Source organism: Pieris napi, chromosome 11 (genome assembly GCF_905475465.1).
Source record: "Pieris napi chromosome 11, ilPieNapi1.2, whole genome shotgun sequence".
In the NCBI taxonomy this organism is placed as follows: Eukaryota; Metazoa; Arthropoda; class Insecta; order Lepidoptera; family Pieridae; genus Pieris; species Pieris napi.
This window is the reverse complement of record NC_062244.1, coordinates 7,994,629-8,013,094: the sequence shown is the minus strand read 5'-3', so window position 1 is coordinate 8,013,094 and position 18,466 is coordinate 7,994,629. Positions and strand designations below refer to the sequence as shown.

The 18,466-nt window shown below is 35.2% G+C and overlaps 1 protein-coding gene across 15 annotated transcripts in view; it reads right to left on the bottom strand.

Moving 5' to 3' along the window:
* Positions 1 to 18,466, bottom strand: part of LOC125053497 (trithorax group protein osa) — a 71,597-nt gene that overhangs the window by 23,768 nt on the left and 29,363 nt on the right. The gene's annotated exons all lie outside the window — the stretch shown is intronic.

The window sequence follows — 18,466 nt, the reverse complement described above, 5'->3', positions numbered from 1 at the left end:
ATCAACAATAGCAAAGTCGTGTCAATAGAACACGGCCCTCTCGTCGTAATGAAACGTATGCAATATAAACACGTGTTGCTTAATATAGAACTTAAAACCATGCCTCCTTGATATTTTAATAATTATAAAACCCAATGTTATCATTAAAGCCGTAAAGCATTCATTGATGCTGACCCATTGACATTATGAACACGACAGATAAGGAAACTATCAAACACATGGTATGTGTCATCGAAAGGTACTCACCAAAGCAAAGGCCCGTTGCTCGTAAATCAGGTGATCCCTTTCGATAACAGGGCAACGGTACTTAATACCGCTACCGGAATATAAAGCTCATTATCGAATCATACAAAAACGACTGGCAAACACGTAAAACTTGAGCTTCATAAAGTTGAAAACGGAGCAATAATTCAAGAGAGAAAATGTGAGCTATGTAGCGCATTCTGTATAGCGGCAACAAGCGAAGGAGCCCGTCGAGCCAACTCACGACCCCCCGCTGTCGAGGTTAGCTCAGCCGAGAGGCTCCGGCGTCGATCAGACGAGTCCGGAGGGGAGCGGGGCGCGGGGCGAGAGGGCCTTCACGATAACCGCCTGATGTTTTTGCTGTACTTCAAGTTCCAACCCAGCCCGCTCGCTCGACGCAGCCGCGCGTTCTTCATTTCGTTCAGAGTCCATTATCTATCGCTCCATCCTGCTCGCACTTATAGCACGACTCGTCGCGCCTCGCCGCACCGGCCGCTGTTTTATTGCCAGTCCACGATTTTAACGTGCGCTCGCAACGTCCGGAGCACAAAAGTTTTTATGGAAATTACATTCCGAATGCGCCTCGCTCGCTTGCTCGCTCGGGAACGTCAATATAAAAGCACGATAACGAACGGACGAGTCAATTAATTATTATTGTTGGAAGCTGTCGGGACGTGCTGGGCGACTCTATCTAGATTCTGTATCTGTGTATTTCTCTGAAGCAATCGTATTCACATTGTATTACAGAATTCATTTCGATTTGTAATTCTGTTCTTGCTAATAACTGATGGAATTCTGAATAAATTTTTCCTTGCAACTTACTCTACTAACATTTTTTTAAAGTATGAATAGTTATGTTAGGCAGAATAAAGCGTACATCGCACCTACAAAAATATACGATATTGACAAGAAATTAATCGACTTTGTGATCGTTTAATTAAAATTTGGATGAAATAGGTAATAAAAAGTAGCAAGTTGGGATATCAGTTGAATCCTTTTGAATATAAGCACACATAGAATACTAGTAATCCGGAAAACATAAGTCTTTTTAATTCAAGTTTAAATAAAATTATACTATTTTTTACGACCACATAACTCCCAACACTCCGTTCTCAAGTCTGCTTGACAGCGCTGACAGGCACTTGCTCAAAATTGCGTGAAAGGAAATATAAGTATGCTTCGGTACACTTGGCCCGTTCCTAATTTGATAAAAATTTGAACCTTTGGATAAATGAGGCTTAGTATGATTTGGTTTATTCTTGAAATATAATTTAAAAAAATAAACAGAATCATTTGCAACACACTAGCAGTACTTTACACACAAGTACATTTTGCACTTAATGATCTACGGTATCCATGTATTAGCTTTGCCTCACTTTTTGCTGGCATATTGTGGTTTTACATTTTCCTGTTTCCTTTGCCAACATTCACTTTCTTAATCGTTCAGTATTCAATGGCCGCAGGTATACACAATAACCGTTATCAGTCTTAGCCTGATAAAATACTTTTAGTTTTAATTTGACATTTATAATACTATTTATTAGCTTTGTACTTCAAGAAGCTGAACTTTGGTTTATGTCCAGCTTATTCTCATTAACTATTGATGATCATAACGGACTTTCCCTAAACATAAAACAATTTAGTCTCTTCTTATCAAGCCCTTACATACTTTAACATAAAATAATCGGAGTTTAATAGTGTGATTGGTCTAATTTTATTATTACATTTCGCCTTACGGTTTCTACAAGTTCATTTAAAGATAATTATCTATTTAGTCTGTATAATATTAATTTTTATAAGAAAAATTAACATTGCAAATAATGTCTTACAATATTGTTACACGGTCGTTGAACTGTCAAATAGAATTATCGTGATAATTTTCGTATTATTTCATTAATGTTTCCTTAATCATAAAAAAATACAATGTTTTGATAAACAAAAATAATGTGTTTAATTCATACTTATGTTTTTATTATATTGAAGGTCAATAATTGATATGCTTTAAGAGTCACGCTTTGGTATATCGTAATGGGTATGATTCTACTTTTTTCCTAAAAAGCCGTTTTGTCAGCCGTTCTGTATTCAGCTTAGAAAGTTGACTCGGTCATCATAATTGTGTGATGAGAAATGCGTTAAAGAACTTGATAGTATTTCTAGGCGGTCGTTCCTCCAATACCTTCCTAATGCACTAAGCGTGTTCCTTTGTTTTACTCATACTTTACAACTACTTAAAGAAACGAAACGATCGTTCAAGTTTCAAAGACTACATACAAGTATGAAGATATGAAGGTACGACACAATAAAGGGTGAGCAATGTCACCCGAGGCCATGAGATTAATCGGCGTAAAAGCGTTCCAAGATCATTCGACGAGTTCATCGACCGCCGTGTGAAAATGTTGCCTCGTAAATAAATAATTCACAAGGCTAGTGTTCTCTCGGAGCACGTGGTAGCGGGGCACGTGTGTAGGTACATACGTAAACATTTACATTACATAACCGGCTCGTCATCGGCCGTGTATTCAGAGCGAAATGCTGGCTTTATTACGATTGCCTTCAGCCGAGATTGCCGCATAATCACGATTAGTTTGAACGTGCTGCGCTCGCCCTATTTACATTTCTCTGTGCGGACCAAGTGAACACCACAATCAATTCTCGGCGGCTCCGCTACTACTGGATCGTTTGATGCATTTGCAAAGGGTTCACTTAGATGCTACATTAACACCAGTTACAATAAACTATTACATAGTCAATATTGGTTTTCATTTATAGGCTCATATATGCGACGCGCAGATAATTATCTGCAAGACTTTTTAATTATAATAACGCTGTTAACTTACATACCAATTGTATTAACTACAAACTTAATTTCACGTGTATATCGTAATAGTGTTTAGTGTAATGGTGTATAATGTAAAATCAGCTATGTGAACTAATATATTCTATTTGCTACGCGTCATTTCAATTATTCACATAAATTTCTACTTTTAATGTTTTCATGATAATTATCAACATGTTTACTGTCGCATTATAACGACTTGATTGTTGTCAACATTACAAAAAAGGTAATTTAGCACTGCCACGACCTCATATCCCTAGACGCCCAAACCCTAGTAACCAGCACAGAATAACTAACATAGTAGTGGATATTGTCATAAAAATCATCAATTTATTTTTATAGTAATGATTTAAATATTAGCAAACTTTATAAAAGTCGACTCAAACGAGGTTATTAGGATTAACTGTAGGCAAATATATGAATGAGATGAAAACGGAATGAAAAAAGATTTCACAGGCACGTGCATCTGTGTGTGTATTTACGTAAAATAGAAGGTTTCGCGTAAAGACAAGTGTGGTTCAGTTTATTGAATGTCTTTATAGGCCACCTGTTACGCGGGTCGGTGGAAGAAACAGCTGATCGGGCTCGGCGAATTATTATTATTGCTAAACCCGTCTCGGTTTATTTATTTGTGACGGCGAATGAGGTGCTACGGACGAGGAACGACTTTCCCCGATTTCAATTCCAAGAATAGTGTCGAATCAATGATTGTAATTTACGGTCACAACACTGTTTAAATTAGTACAAATTTAGCTGTTATGAACTATAATTTACAAGGAAAAAATGCTCCCACATGTAATTATCGAGTAATCAACATTCAGCATACTTTTGGATTGAAAATATTTCAGTAGAAGACAAATTTTACAGTATATATCAAGTTTGTAAAAACCCAAAACTTAAAGCGAATTCCAAGACATATTAACCAAACATCATTCGAAGAGCGCGTGTTGTCATTTGAGGAGAAAAAACACGGCATCGTTCGACAATGATGAGCGTCAGGCAATGCTGGCAAAATGACTAACCGTAATTACTGGGTATACCTTCACAAATGACATGTTTCAAGCTCAAATAATAAATAAATGCCTCGGGCCTTGGCTTATATGCAACCACGATTCTTAGTATACTTAGCAATCATTCTATGGCACAGAACAACCGTGTTTTGTTTTAGTATCTTTTTTTGTTTGATATTTGATTTCATAAACATTTTGTTATCAGTAACTAAATATTTAAATAAGAGCGGGATTGAAACATGACACGTAATGGTACAATGTATGTATGGAGATGAGAGTTATTTTATAAGCCAGTAAGTCAAGCGCAGATCAGATCATCAGCATGGTGAGCGTTATTCACTCAGAGATGTAACATTTACACGGTCATATTTTCCGACAGTTAAACTTATATAAACTTGTGTAACTTTCTCAAATTATACCTAATAACAGCTGATTTTAGGGTCTAGTACTTGACAACGTACCAATAGTGAACGTTATATTAAAATCTACAAGGAATTGCGTAGAATCAAAACAAAACCATACAACTAAAAAACGCATTCAAGGGAACAATGTGACTGTCCAATTAAACGGAACTCGCACACGTCATCAAAAGGTGTTTCCCGAAGAACGCATACACACACACGCATAATCAGCTGACTGCTCCGATTTTAACCCACACTGAGGCGACTGTTAGAGAACATAAATAATGCCCACCTAAATAGCTATACGTAACACATCGTATAATTTGTTTTAAACGGCCACCCGACCCAAGAATGTGCGATACGCCAGTTTTCTCCACTCACATTAATTTTAACACGACTACATAGAGTCGATTTAAACAAAATTGTTGTCGGTTAGGACACTTTGCGTCGGAGCATATGGAGCGTGAGATCGCATTAAATAATCAGTTTCTCATAAACACAATAAGCACGCACACGCCGATAACAGAGCTGAACGTTGATAATAACAAGGTACAATTTCTAAAGTGATTCCATGCGACGTTTCATAATTGCATTCTATCTGAAGAAAGATCTGTGTATCTGTTGTACTAATATCATAAAAGAAGAGATAAAACGAGAAGACTTTACACAAATGTTTATTGTAAGTGCATCGTGGAGGCGATAGTAGATTTTTTTAATAGGAGATGTAATTGTGAATACGTTTCTCTTGGCGACGCTGAGTTGTGTCCGAAGAAGGCCAATAGGTATATGTGGCCTCAAATTAATTGCATTGCTTAGGATAGAACGCAATGGCGAAGCACTGTGGACGCCACAGTATGGTTTAGAAGTCAATAAGTCATAGAACGCAATACGTTGCTCATGCTATATCTTGATCTAGGAATACTCAGAACAAGCAAATTTTACTTTATCTTTTGGCATACAAAACATAACTATCGACAAAATGTTTGAAATATTTAGGCTAACATAGAGCATTGTGGTTAACATTGTTTCTAACTGCTGAAATTTGTCATAAAATGAAATAAAAGTTGAAATAATAATGTTCACCACTTGTAGGCTTATAAATCAATTTCCGTAACTAAAATAATTATCACACAATTGAAACATAAACAACATTAAATAACTCATTTTCCAAATTATTACAATATTAAAATGTCAGAAAATAGTTCAAGTATTTGCACACCCACCCAATACCCATAGAGTGGAATCGAAGCGAGAGAATGCGCCTACAATTTTACCGACGGCAAACGGCGACCGCTTGAGTGAAAACCTAAAAACCTAAAGCTGTAAAATTTAAAGGTGAATCCTAAGAGGGTAATGAGAATGAAGAATGTAAAGATTTCAATTAAATGTGGTTATTCATAAAATTTTACTCTTCAATGACAATCACATACTTACATCAATTTATAATCATAGAATTATAATTGTGACAATGCTCTTACTATACATTTTGAAAAGACCAAACTTTCCAACAGTCATCGGTCATATGATAATAAAAACAAACATCTAGTCACACTGCCGCAAAATAGAATCTACGAGTATTGAGCCCACGCACACACGCAAATAAGCGGTCGGATGTCACCCACACAGTCGTGGAACGACCTTATAGGCACACACACAGTCGCAATTCAACACTAGATAAGAATCGTCCCATTTTATTACATTCAAGACCTAAAGACTCGGCGGCGATACTTACTGTGTTCGCAGGCAGCCTTATGATTACAGCCGTCTTGAATTATCTTCTGTACACTGTTTAAAACGCAGAGCCTTTTACACTTACACACACAGAGGACAGTTCACTTCGTCTGATGATTTCCCGTAAGATATTAAAAATAACAGATAACGAAGACGGTAAAGCGAAACGCGGCGCGACTAGAGAAAAGGGGAATAAGCAGGATAAAATGGAATACTTTGGTTGTACTGAAATACGCTCGATTGCAGTAGCGGTGCGCGCGTTTCAGTTGGCGCACAACGACTGGCGCAGACAAGGCGCGCGGTGCGACGCAGCGGGCGGGCGAACGAGCGATTTCACCGCTGATATTGCGACGGCACGTTGCTTGGAGCCCGACCCATATTATGTATAGCTGTGCATGGCGACTCTTTAAGAGAAAACGCGCTGACAATATTATAGAAACGCTTAAATTTAGTAAAATGTCTAGTCTGTCAATTTAAATAGTTATATCGAATTGTTAATCTCGACGATAATTAACATAACGCACATTTTCCCATAGCTTACATACATTACAAAATTCATAAGGCTTAGCAATAATTTAAAGATAATTTTTAATTGAAAACAGTATTTAGAACATAATTAAACTGAACTAAAGATTCAACTTCATAGCCCAACAACGAACCTTAAATTTCGATGTGCTATTATGTCCGGTAAGTGTATAAACACTTGAAGTAAAATACAGTATCAAAAAGCGCTATATCAAGCACAGAAACTGTCTTTGTTAAAATAAATGTAACCGTAAATTTAGTGCTGAAAGCGCTTAGTTGGCAACATTGAAGCGAGGGCAAGCGAGCCGAGCGGGGGGGCCGGCTACCAGCGAACCGACCGACACTCTAAAGTCTAACTCGACCAGTTGGTTATTTGTTCGTGCACACTAGCCTTTTGTAACAAACATTGCAAATCAGCTTAGTTCTGGTATGGCTTTAATCATATATTGTGACTTTTATTCAATCCACACAAACACGAAGTTATGCCCCGCATACCTACAACAGCATTATCACGCAACGCCATACCTGTACAGCAAATATACTAGATATGTAGGTAATATTCAATAAATTATTGAAATTACAAAATTTTATTAAGGAGTCATAAGCTTTTTACAATAACATTTTCTTTTATAGAATACAGAATGGAATCAAGATTGCGATAAACATAAGTAACGAAGAAGCCAAATTATATGTCGTTAGGATTAACACGAATGTTATTGCGAGTTCACCCACTACTATTCTATGGACGTTATGTAGAGATGCACTGATTAGCTTATTCAAATGCGTGAGCAAGTGTGAAAGCTAGGATTTAATTGGGCAGTATTGATCGGATTGGCCGCGCGTTATAATGTATCAGTATAATGCTATGCATTAGGGAATGCAATCCCGATCCCGCGGGATTCTGATCTCGCGAGATCCCGTGTAATTTTTCGGGATCAATCCCGAAGCACAATATGACGAGATCCCGTTCGAGATTGACGGGATTGGGAGATACTGATTTAGTTACTGCAGAACATACGTTGCGTTTCATGATTCGAAAGCTAGAAGACCTAAAAACTACTCTCTCAGAAAAGTTGATCTCTTCGATGAAAAATCCGAATTATTTTCAAGATGATTTGGAGCAATGGAAAGGTAACGAGACTTTCCAATTGCCAAGCAACATAGACATACTCGTATTAGAGTCAGTAATAAAAAAAGAAATGGATTTATTTGAGTGTGGAGGAACAAGGTGGCGATTTTTGCAGTTTACATAATATAATTGCTTATTCACGCTGTTGCCAACCAGTGATGGAGAGAGCATTCTCAGCAGCTGGTCATCGCAACGAACATTAGATGCCGGTTATCAGATAGCATTCTTGATACACTTTTTTTAAAGAAGTAACTTTCAAAATTAACTACTTTTTAATCTCCTTAAACTATATCTACTTTTGTTTTGATTATGTTTATGTTAGTAAAACTGTTAATTATTAAGTTAGCCTTAGTTTTCTTTTAAATAATTAACGTCATTACCACAAAGAAAGTTTTCATCGACATCATGTGAAATTCAATTTTTTTTAAACTGGACGAGATCCCGAAAATCTCGGGATCCCGCTGGATTGATATTTCTAATCCCGCGGGATCTCGAATTTACGATCTCGAGTCGGGATTGCATTCCCTACTATGCATCTCATTACTGTGGCCGGCCCAAACAATAATATCCTATTGGGAATACGGTCACTTGTTTATACGCTCTCAATACATTTAATCATCATTTTATAAAGAAATAATTAGGTACATTATTATTTTTATAGATATGGTGACTAATTTATTACTTGCTAGAGACCTAGGATTTCGCCGAAACGCCGTTTCTCTTTCCCCTTTTCTTAGATAAAAGAATTTAAGTCTGCGTCTAACTAAGTTTCGGGTGGGTCGAACACGAGTGTTATATTTCTGTTTAAATTACCATAGTGTGTTACTATTAACTAAAATCGTCAAAAATTTTCCCTTAAATTACTTATTGATTATTAAGATGTATATTATACTGAATGTTTATATAATATTATACTACAGTTTTCTTTCTGAGATGCCTTAGACTTGTAATGGAATTTGCATGATCATCCATTCTGACTAATTTAGTTAGTTCGTTCATATTATAGTAGTAAATATGATTTGTATAAAACACACTTTGATTCAAGTCTAAAGCGTATATTATAAAAAAAGTATTGACACTAAAAGTTCGTAGCATAAGTTAAGAACAACCCAGTTTACAGTTTCTTAATCTGCTATCTTATCGACTTCGAGTCTGAAATTAATTCAAAGCTATTTAAATAAACTTAGGGAAAATAGCGATATTTTAAGCCAAGTAATAAAGTATGTAAAAGGAATTGCCGCTGAGCGCGAGGATTTATCGTTAATTTTTGATATAGAAACCTGTTTCGTTAAGTGGCGGGCGAGCGAGTCGATGGGATCGCAAAGCAAAATAAAAGAAATATGTTTTAGTAGGTTAGCGAGCTTGTTTACGATCGGATTCCTACGATCCAATTATGTTGCCATTAGTTACATAAGGTTTTGTGCGCGCTCTAATTAGACAATTTGTCTGGCCCAAACACCATAATAATTTGGGAAAGAATTTTATTTTTAACCAGTCTGAAGAACCAACGTTTTGGTTCATTGTACATATTATAGCTTTGAGACTATACTTGTTTTTAAACTTGAAATGGACCCTGAGTGGAGCGAAGGCTACATTTGAAATGTTAAGCGGGCCTCTGACGCCATCTGTCGGCCGTTCAGGGTAGCCCGGACCGGATACCAGACCAGTTTCACGACATCGAACACCTGCAAGTCGCCTTCGTTGGACCTATAGTACTAGCTTATATAAAATGCGTAACAATTTTATTGTAGAAGGTGTTATCATTGAATTACGTAATAAGTTTTACTCAAATAGTCAGTAGTTTAGGCTTATGAAATACTTTAAGATATATAAAGAAAGAAATAGTAATAATTTGCATCGTAATTTATTGAGGCTACTTGCCGATGTTTACCTGCACCCACTAAGGAACAGAATGTATAAGCCGTAATATTATTAAGAGTTTTAAATCTTTTCATTAATATTTTTTCTTTATAGGTGACCTACCTTGCGATTTCTGACAAGACGATTTCCTAATGTTGTTGCTCTTTCCTTAGTACATACCGTAGAAAAAATAAACAGAAATCGTATTGGTCACAGCCGGGGGTGCGAACGCACTACCTCAGAGTTGAGTTACGCACTAACTCAACCCTGCTAGCTAAGCTAGCTAACGCTGCATTCGAGGCAGAGAATAGCATCAGCCTTTTAAAACAACTATGCAACAAGAATCTAAATACAGGGACTTGAACAAGATACGATTATAAAACTTAAAATCAGATAACAGTTAACAAACAATAAAATTACGTAAGAACACGCAAGACGATGCATCTCGTCGCTCGACCCTGCCATACTTCTCGTTACTGACCCACATTACTACAATAATCACATTACGTTACTCACACACGCATAATATTAGCATTTCCTTAAATGTTACCAAAGCAAATGCGGTTTTGCTTCAAAGTAATTCGCAAACAAGAGCAGCGAATTCAAATGCTAGTACATTTTGGAATTTTCAATTAGAAGCAACACAAATGTATCACGCTTATTACAAATTCTAAATTTGTACATCCTTTGTATATCCGTAAAATTGGACATTTTTCCACTCCCAAAGAATTGCTTTCTTTTTTAATTTCATTTATGTATGTTATATACAAAATCATATTACACACACTTTAAACATTAAATAATAATTAATCGTTATTAGGTTTCTCGCGAACAGGTGCTTACATTTTAGTGTAATTTATATAATATATTTAGATATTATTTTACTTCAAGTATTTTTCCAACATAGTATTCAAATTAAAAAAAGGGTGATAACATCGGTTTGCATAATTTATCTAGGTACCGCGAAATTTTCTAGAGGCGGTGTGAATGAAGAAGGCATGGTGGCGATAAATTTAATTTAGCTTGTTATTGTAGTAGTTTACATTTAGGGGAACTATAGGTGCTCCATTTTAGAGATCGCCTCATAAATTTTACGCTTGGTGAAAACTTTAACTAATTATCTTTGATTAAAGCGCGTTGAATTATATTTGGTTTTATTTAACACAACGTTAATTACTTTATGTTAATATGTGTGCGTCATTCGGTTCTGTAGAGAATAAAATTCTGCGGAATTTTAAGGTGAATTGTTACCATACCTGATTATAACCCAGATCAGAATAATTGGTATATAAATAAGCAGTTGTTTTAATAAAATATACAACTTGGTAGAACCAAGCTATTGGGTTGTAGCAAGCTCCAAATTTTGACTTTACTTCGAAATATATTGACGGTTTTGTTTTCATTAATACTTTTATCGACATATGAAACGTAAACGTTATCATTAATTAGACAGACAATACCGTGGACGTTGACCTTTTTAACTTGCAGATGATATTCAAAAGATAAAAAAATAACCGAGATACCTAGCGGCATGCGGCGCCGTAACCAAACACGTGACAATATTATTTATAGCAGACAAGTGACGAACTCTGAATGAGCATTTCTTTTCGTGATGAGAGAAATGGGCGTGTGTGCGTGTCCCGGTGTCGATGTAGGCCACTGTCAAGGTCGAATGTTTAATATAAAGTCTGGCGTCGGGACATTAAAATGGTCGGTCCCTCCCTGAGACCCCCTTTTATCCCCAAGTCGGGTGGCGGTCGCAATCGTTGCACTCGTTATTTATTATCTGAAGGCATCCCCCGCTCGGTGAATGCCTCCAGTCTTACGCTATACAGGCGCTTATATAAAAATGCAGCGGGTACAATAGAGGCAGCTTATCAGAGTCGGTCGTATTGTAGTGCGAGGGACAAACAGCTGATGCGATAAAATTACAACGTCCCTGACCTATTCCGCATGTGACGAAACCCACCGAATGATTACCTACTCTTTGGTAGATAAATGTGGGCGTAGCTGTTATCAAGTACGTACGTCTAAATTACCACAGATTAGTTAATTATTATAAGGAAACTATACTCATTTAACACCAAAGCGATTATACATATACTCTAACGCGACGTAATTAAAAAATAAACTATTTGATCATACTATACTAAAATAACATTTCAAAGCAGTGCAGTAGCAATTTCTATACAGAAAATGGGATTGATTTTCTTTCTATCTGATAAGTTTATCGCTTGATGAATCCGTTACGTGTTCGTCAATCTCTATTTAGCTAGTGACTAAGTAATAGAGTACATTTAAATGGATGAAATCCGCCAATCAGTTCCTACAGTAATTATTAGTATCATCGTTTAAAGACCTTGCAACCTTGAGTTACGTAAACGGAGTCAAATCTGAGATTGTGAATCGATGAAACGCAAAACGTGCTCCCGAGAAACTTAGAACTCTCACTTTCACAAGAAAGACTTGGTACTTGCATCTGAACAAGTTCACTACAAATACACGAAGCGCATTCAACTAATACACAACGAATTAGCATTGACATTCACCTAGAAAGCAGCTACAGCTATGTAATTGTTTAAGTTAATACGCTGTACAATCGTAGATGAGAATAGACTGCAAATAAAAGTATGAAACATCCAAAAGATAAGGTCACATAATTAGAGTCATCTCCAACAGGGATTCCCCCTTGGACATCTGCCAACAGGAAGGAGTTATCATATAAATGAAACGTACAACAACCGCATCTATCAAAATTAGGTTAAACAGCGACCACCTGTAATAAGAATTTTGACGTTCTACTGAATTTAGTTAAAAAAAACTACTTTAATACCTTAGCGAATTTGCATATTACCCCAGTAAGGATAGAGCCATATCTATATTCTTATGTCTAAAATATAGATTACAGGCGGATTATAAGCGGTAGAGATGGAACTTTTTTGAGCGTTTGCATGAGTTTTTTTTAAAATCTAAAACATAACAGCAATATAGACCAATGCTACTCCTAAATAATACACAGAGAAAGATTACTTAGGTCTAACGTCTTAGTTTATCACATAAACCCATCCGTATATGCCGTGCATGAAGAATTCACGTTTGTTCGGCATGAAGTGAGGCTAGGTATGTTGCCGGCACGAACTAGTGAAGCCATAGTACACACAACTTATAGTAGGTTAATCCAATTCGATTATCGGAGCCGTGTTGTTATGATGATTTTTTATGAGTTAATAGTTAATTTATAATTTTAAGTTTATATAAAATTAAAGTTAATTAGAATTTGTAAAAATTTAAATATTTATGCTAAAAACATATTTTACTTAATGTGTAGCCGCATCTTATAATGAAAAGAACTTTCGTATTTAGATAGAGGAAAAAGACTCTTCTTTTTTAGTCGCTTTCTTTCTGTATCCTGTGTTGGTGTTGCATAGCTTCTTCCATTCTCAGCACTGTCATCGGCCTCTGAATAATACTAAGGCCTGTAAGGACCTTAACATGGTCGGTCCAGTGAGTAGAGGATTTATCTCGGGATCTCGTACCTTCCACTCTACCGTTTTCTCCAAATTTTTGGGACCCCTACTAAGGATGCTTTGGTAACACACTGTATTCTTCTCAGTTGCCTCAGTATTGATAGTAATAATAATAGATCAACTTTACGGAATACTAGTATATTGAACGAATTTGGATAACCAATAAATAATTAGAAATTGATACAAAACATGGTTATCGAAACATTGTCTTCATAATACTTAATTTAAAACAAAAGCGCGGGCGTCTTATAAAAAACGATGTTTTTGTTGTAGCGTCTTTAACGTAGTTCGCAGACTGTGGTAAGGCGCGCCTCATCGCAATCTGATGACATCATGGTACCAGCTTGAATCTAATACGAGTCAACAGTTCTATCGTTCCGTGCTGATATTGCAATGCGTAAAATATTGTTTGTACGTGGTCTTGGACAATAGGATTCTTCCTGTTAATAGCTGTATTCTTCTTACTATCATTTAACGGTATTTTATTGAAGTTTGTATCTTCGCGTTGTAAAAATAAGATGGATTAATAACATATAATATATAAAGTTTTAGTCAATTTTAATTTGTATGCTCATTTCTTTAAAACTATTTTATAGCCAGGTAAGTAGGAGAATACACCAAAATAAAGAAGTGTTGTGTTTTTTAACTAACGTGAATTAAGAGGAACAAATTTTCAAGTAGCAATAAATCAATAAACGAATACCACTTGAAAGCACTTGTATTCTTCTAAACTTGCAATTTTTTATGTCAAGATTACTTAATTATTTATATCCAACAAAGAAGTTACCATTGGGTTATTATTGAAAATATACAATTATATGAAATATAAAGTAGTTTTTATTTATGATTAAGTCTAAGTTGTTGAAGTCGAGACGTGACATTAGACTTTTCAATTCTAAAACAGAAACATAAGAACCTACACTAAACGCTATACTCAGAATCGTTATTAATTTCTCAGCTCGTTATTAAGCTCAGTCATGAAAAAAATTCTTGATTAGGAAAATACTAATTTAAAAAAAATTTGACCGTTAGCATCAGATTAGGTATATGGTGAGCTCAGTTAAATCTTTAATATAATGCTAACAAAGTCGTTCACACTAAATGAAAAACTAATTACGATTATAAAATATCTAGTTCTTTATGTCTTTGAACACCTGACAACTGAAACCGCTGGTAAATATTACATGTAAAAAAGCAAATAGTAATTTGTTCTATGCCAATATGTTTTTGATTGATTATTGTGACGTTACGTTGGCGGGGACATGGGGTCAATGTCGACATTACAATAACATAGAAACGATTACATTATTACTATATTTAGCTAATGCTCTAACTGTACGAAGGTTAATAACCGCTTATCGAAATTTATAACACCAATTACTTGTCACGTTTAATTAGTGTATTTCAATTCAACTGTTTTTCTATTCATGTAAACATCAATTACGATCCTTATAATTTGAGGTTTTATTTTTGCCGCTAATTACTCTTTTTTTATTGCAATTACTACGGCAACAGCTTTGTGTTTCTAAGTTAAACTAAGTGACCTTTTAGTAATCGGGCCAAGCAAATTTTGCATCATTTTTTACTAATAACTACATACTTATGTTATCTAAGCTTAAAGAGTCGTGTGAACCAGGCAGTGAGTTTACCATGACCGTCAAAGCAAGTCTGATAGAAGGGTAAATTTTAATACAAAGCAATAACGACAGGAAGGATAAATACAGTACATAAAATCAAAGTATTTTTATGCCACAAATAATTTTGACAACACCATATTATAATGATATAATTGGCATGAGCCAAAATAATAAGTACTTTATTAATTTAAACTAAATAAATTAAATGATATTCACATTCAATAATTAATTATGAAATGTGGTTAAAATATAAACAAGCAGGTGCATAAATTTCCTCGAAGTAAAAGCGCAATACATTGTTTAGTTTATGAAAATTCATAAACAAATGAGGTGGGGACGACCACCCGTAGTTCACCCCATTCTGCGGAGATCTATAAAACCTTCCCTTTTACGACGGTAACAGCACACGAACATTAGAAATAAGAGGCATTCTAAAACAATAACGATATGGGGAGGGATCCTTTTTGACGACATAAACGGGATCAAAAACCTGACTTATATTGCATGTCCCTTTATCGACCTGTCCAAACTTTATTAATCGCCTTTTAATAAATGTATGTATACGAAAGTTCGAGGTCTACAGAGGAAAACAACCGAGATGGAAAATTTTAAGACAAATGAATGTCGCTCGAAGATCGCTTTTTTCCCTACTCATACACGTGACGTTTATAAACATTATTAAATAAAGGTCCTGACGAGCACAAGGGTACTTTAACTAGGTGCTGCTTACAATCAATGAGGCATACAACGTAGTTGCATAATTAATTTAATGTAGAAAGGTTGCTTGTTTCTTACACAGTTTTTTCCGCTCGGCTTACATTGCTACTGGGTATTGTTTATATTTTAGTATGCTTATAGCCATATCTGAGTAGACTCTCGTTTGACACAAAGACTTCTTTAATAAACAAAAAATTACGAAGTATAAATGTTATTTATAAATTATTTAATTGCAAGGATAATCCTGCCTCCTGGTCGTGTTAAAGAGCTCCAATTGTACGCCAGGTAAAACCTATTCAATTGACTTAATAGTAATTGAAAGACAAAAATCTCGATAAATTTACCAAACTTCAAACTTCTTTTCTAGTTTCTAGACAGTTTTAGTGTAGTGTATATTTTATTCGAAATTAAATGTATATAATAATAAAAAGACTTTGAATATAAATTGTACCAAGAAACAGAATTTTCCGTGCATGTACAATACATGGGCTATAAGTATCGTTACGGGACGAGTCCGGTGCAACCTCGTTACCGGCGATCCGTTTTTACAACGCTATTAAAACGCCCACTCTCCACACGTAATTGGGGTAAAACTTTATATCAACCGTAAGTCAACAACATTTCAACTAAGTTGGATTTTTAGTGAATAGTGAATTCACAAATAAAAAATTTCAAAAACTAAAAGTAATTTAAAAAACATTGTTTATTATTGAAACTTCAATTACAAAATTCATTTGGAGGCGTTTATCATTTTCAATATTTGACAAATTGCAAATTGCAATTCAAAATTAATGCACGCACAACGTTTTATATGAAATAGCAAAATGTGAAAAGGCTTTATCTGTTTTGCGAGTTCAATTATTAAAATGCAAGTATAACGAGTGCCGACCGCATTTTGTTCGCGTACGGCCTCGCGGCGCATTATCGAAATCGGACCGCAATAATTACATTCGAGTTGAATGCGGCCACTCCATCCATCTGTCCGGACTAAAAAATATATATACGCGCGATAAATTGGTATCAACGCCATTATTCGTTGGAAATGCAATTGTTGCAACTCTCTTTTGAAATAAATTCACTAAGCTAAATTAATGTTGGTTACTAGCAATATAGATATATTGCTAGTAACTGTAAAGGATACAAAAATGTGGGTCTCGCGAGCGCAGTTGGGAATTTCGGAGAACATTATACAGCCTTTATACAAAGTGAGATTTGTAATCTCGTGTCGGATTTGTAAAGTAAAATTAAACACTTCACATCTTTTGTTTTTCATCGAACAATGATATTTTTTAAATAGAAAAACGTGAAGTGATTTATTCCTCTCGTATTTAGTTCTAATGGAGATACAATATTTTATATATACGGCTATCTATTTTCACCTTGTCAACATTATCCGAAAATATAATATAAAAGCTGACTTTCCTTTAGCAAAAATACTGGTCGGTCTGAATCGAGTAACGTTCGCATGTTATAATTTACGTCAGATAAAGTTGACACCGAGGTCAGCATAAACATTGACAATTTTATTGGCATAATCTTATTTCAGCATACATTGTATCCACAAAAATTATACACAAATGAAATATATGTAGACTTCTGATTTAGTCCAATTAAAATAATATAGCTTTTAAGACTAATTATAAATATCTTTAATGACTGTACATACACGAACTCTGTATAAATTAGTACGTGTAGTTAGAGCTCACAAATTCAATAGAACGTTAGTCACGTACATTGCTGTGCACGATCGCGTGTATTTGACATTAGTGCCTTTTGTATCAGCCGCGTCGTTGCCGCGAGTTCCAAACACTGAAAACTAATGGATACTTTTTTGTTGTAAATGTACCCACTAGATAGACTAATCAGAAACAATAAGTAGTATAACTATAACTTAAGCCATCCGATAACTGTAAACGCAGGAGCATTGAATGTTTTAACAAAATTAGTTAATATTTAATGACTCAGAATGTTTATAAAAGATATGTGTTATGAAAGATATATTTAAATGTGATTTTAACTTCGACATATAGAAGATACTTTGCTCATAAATGTATGAACTTCAGCCTCAACCACCTTAACATCATAAAACTTTATTTGGAATATACATAAAGAGGGGTTAGATCTTTAAAAAAGACCTATTCAGTAAATAAAAGATCAGTCAATCGTTCCTCTCCAAAAACATTGTTAATTTTCCCTCTATTTAAAATGTTTGTTTTCGCATACACGTTGCCTGATTACGACGTACAATGCTACCGTCATTCATTCGACTCTACCCCACTCAATCTAGTTTATTATGAACATGCAGCGCACGGGCTAGCCTTTCATTTGCACATTTTGTTACACAAAATTCTTTTATGTCACAAGTTTTACGACGCATTAACTATAAAGGTAATTGAGTTTTCCAAACATTAACTATTTAAAACTATAACCACTTTTATTTAATTGAAATTGTATTAGTGTTTAATTCGATTAGAAATCGCATATTATGTTTTACAACAAGTTAAAAAATCTCATACATACTTTCAATCAAAGATAAGAGAGGTAGAGAAATAATTTAAACATTTCAAAGCATCTTTGGGGTGCAGTTGAGTTTGTGACACTAATGAATAGCATTGTAGGGACATTCTCAAAGCGCCCCTTCCGTCTCTAGGCCGAGTAATATTTTCCTTTGAGCCGTCATTCAGCTGACGTTGCGTAAATAAATAACCCGAATCAGAACCCCATCTCAAACTTACTAGGAATTTCGCTAGAAATAATGTTATATTTTTATTTAAACGTTTTTTTACCAAGATGGGAAAATGTTCCTACGGGACGGCATAGACAACTATTTTGTTAGCGTATACGAACGCT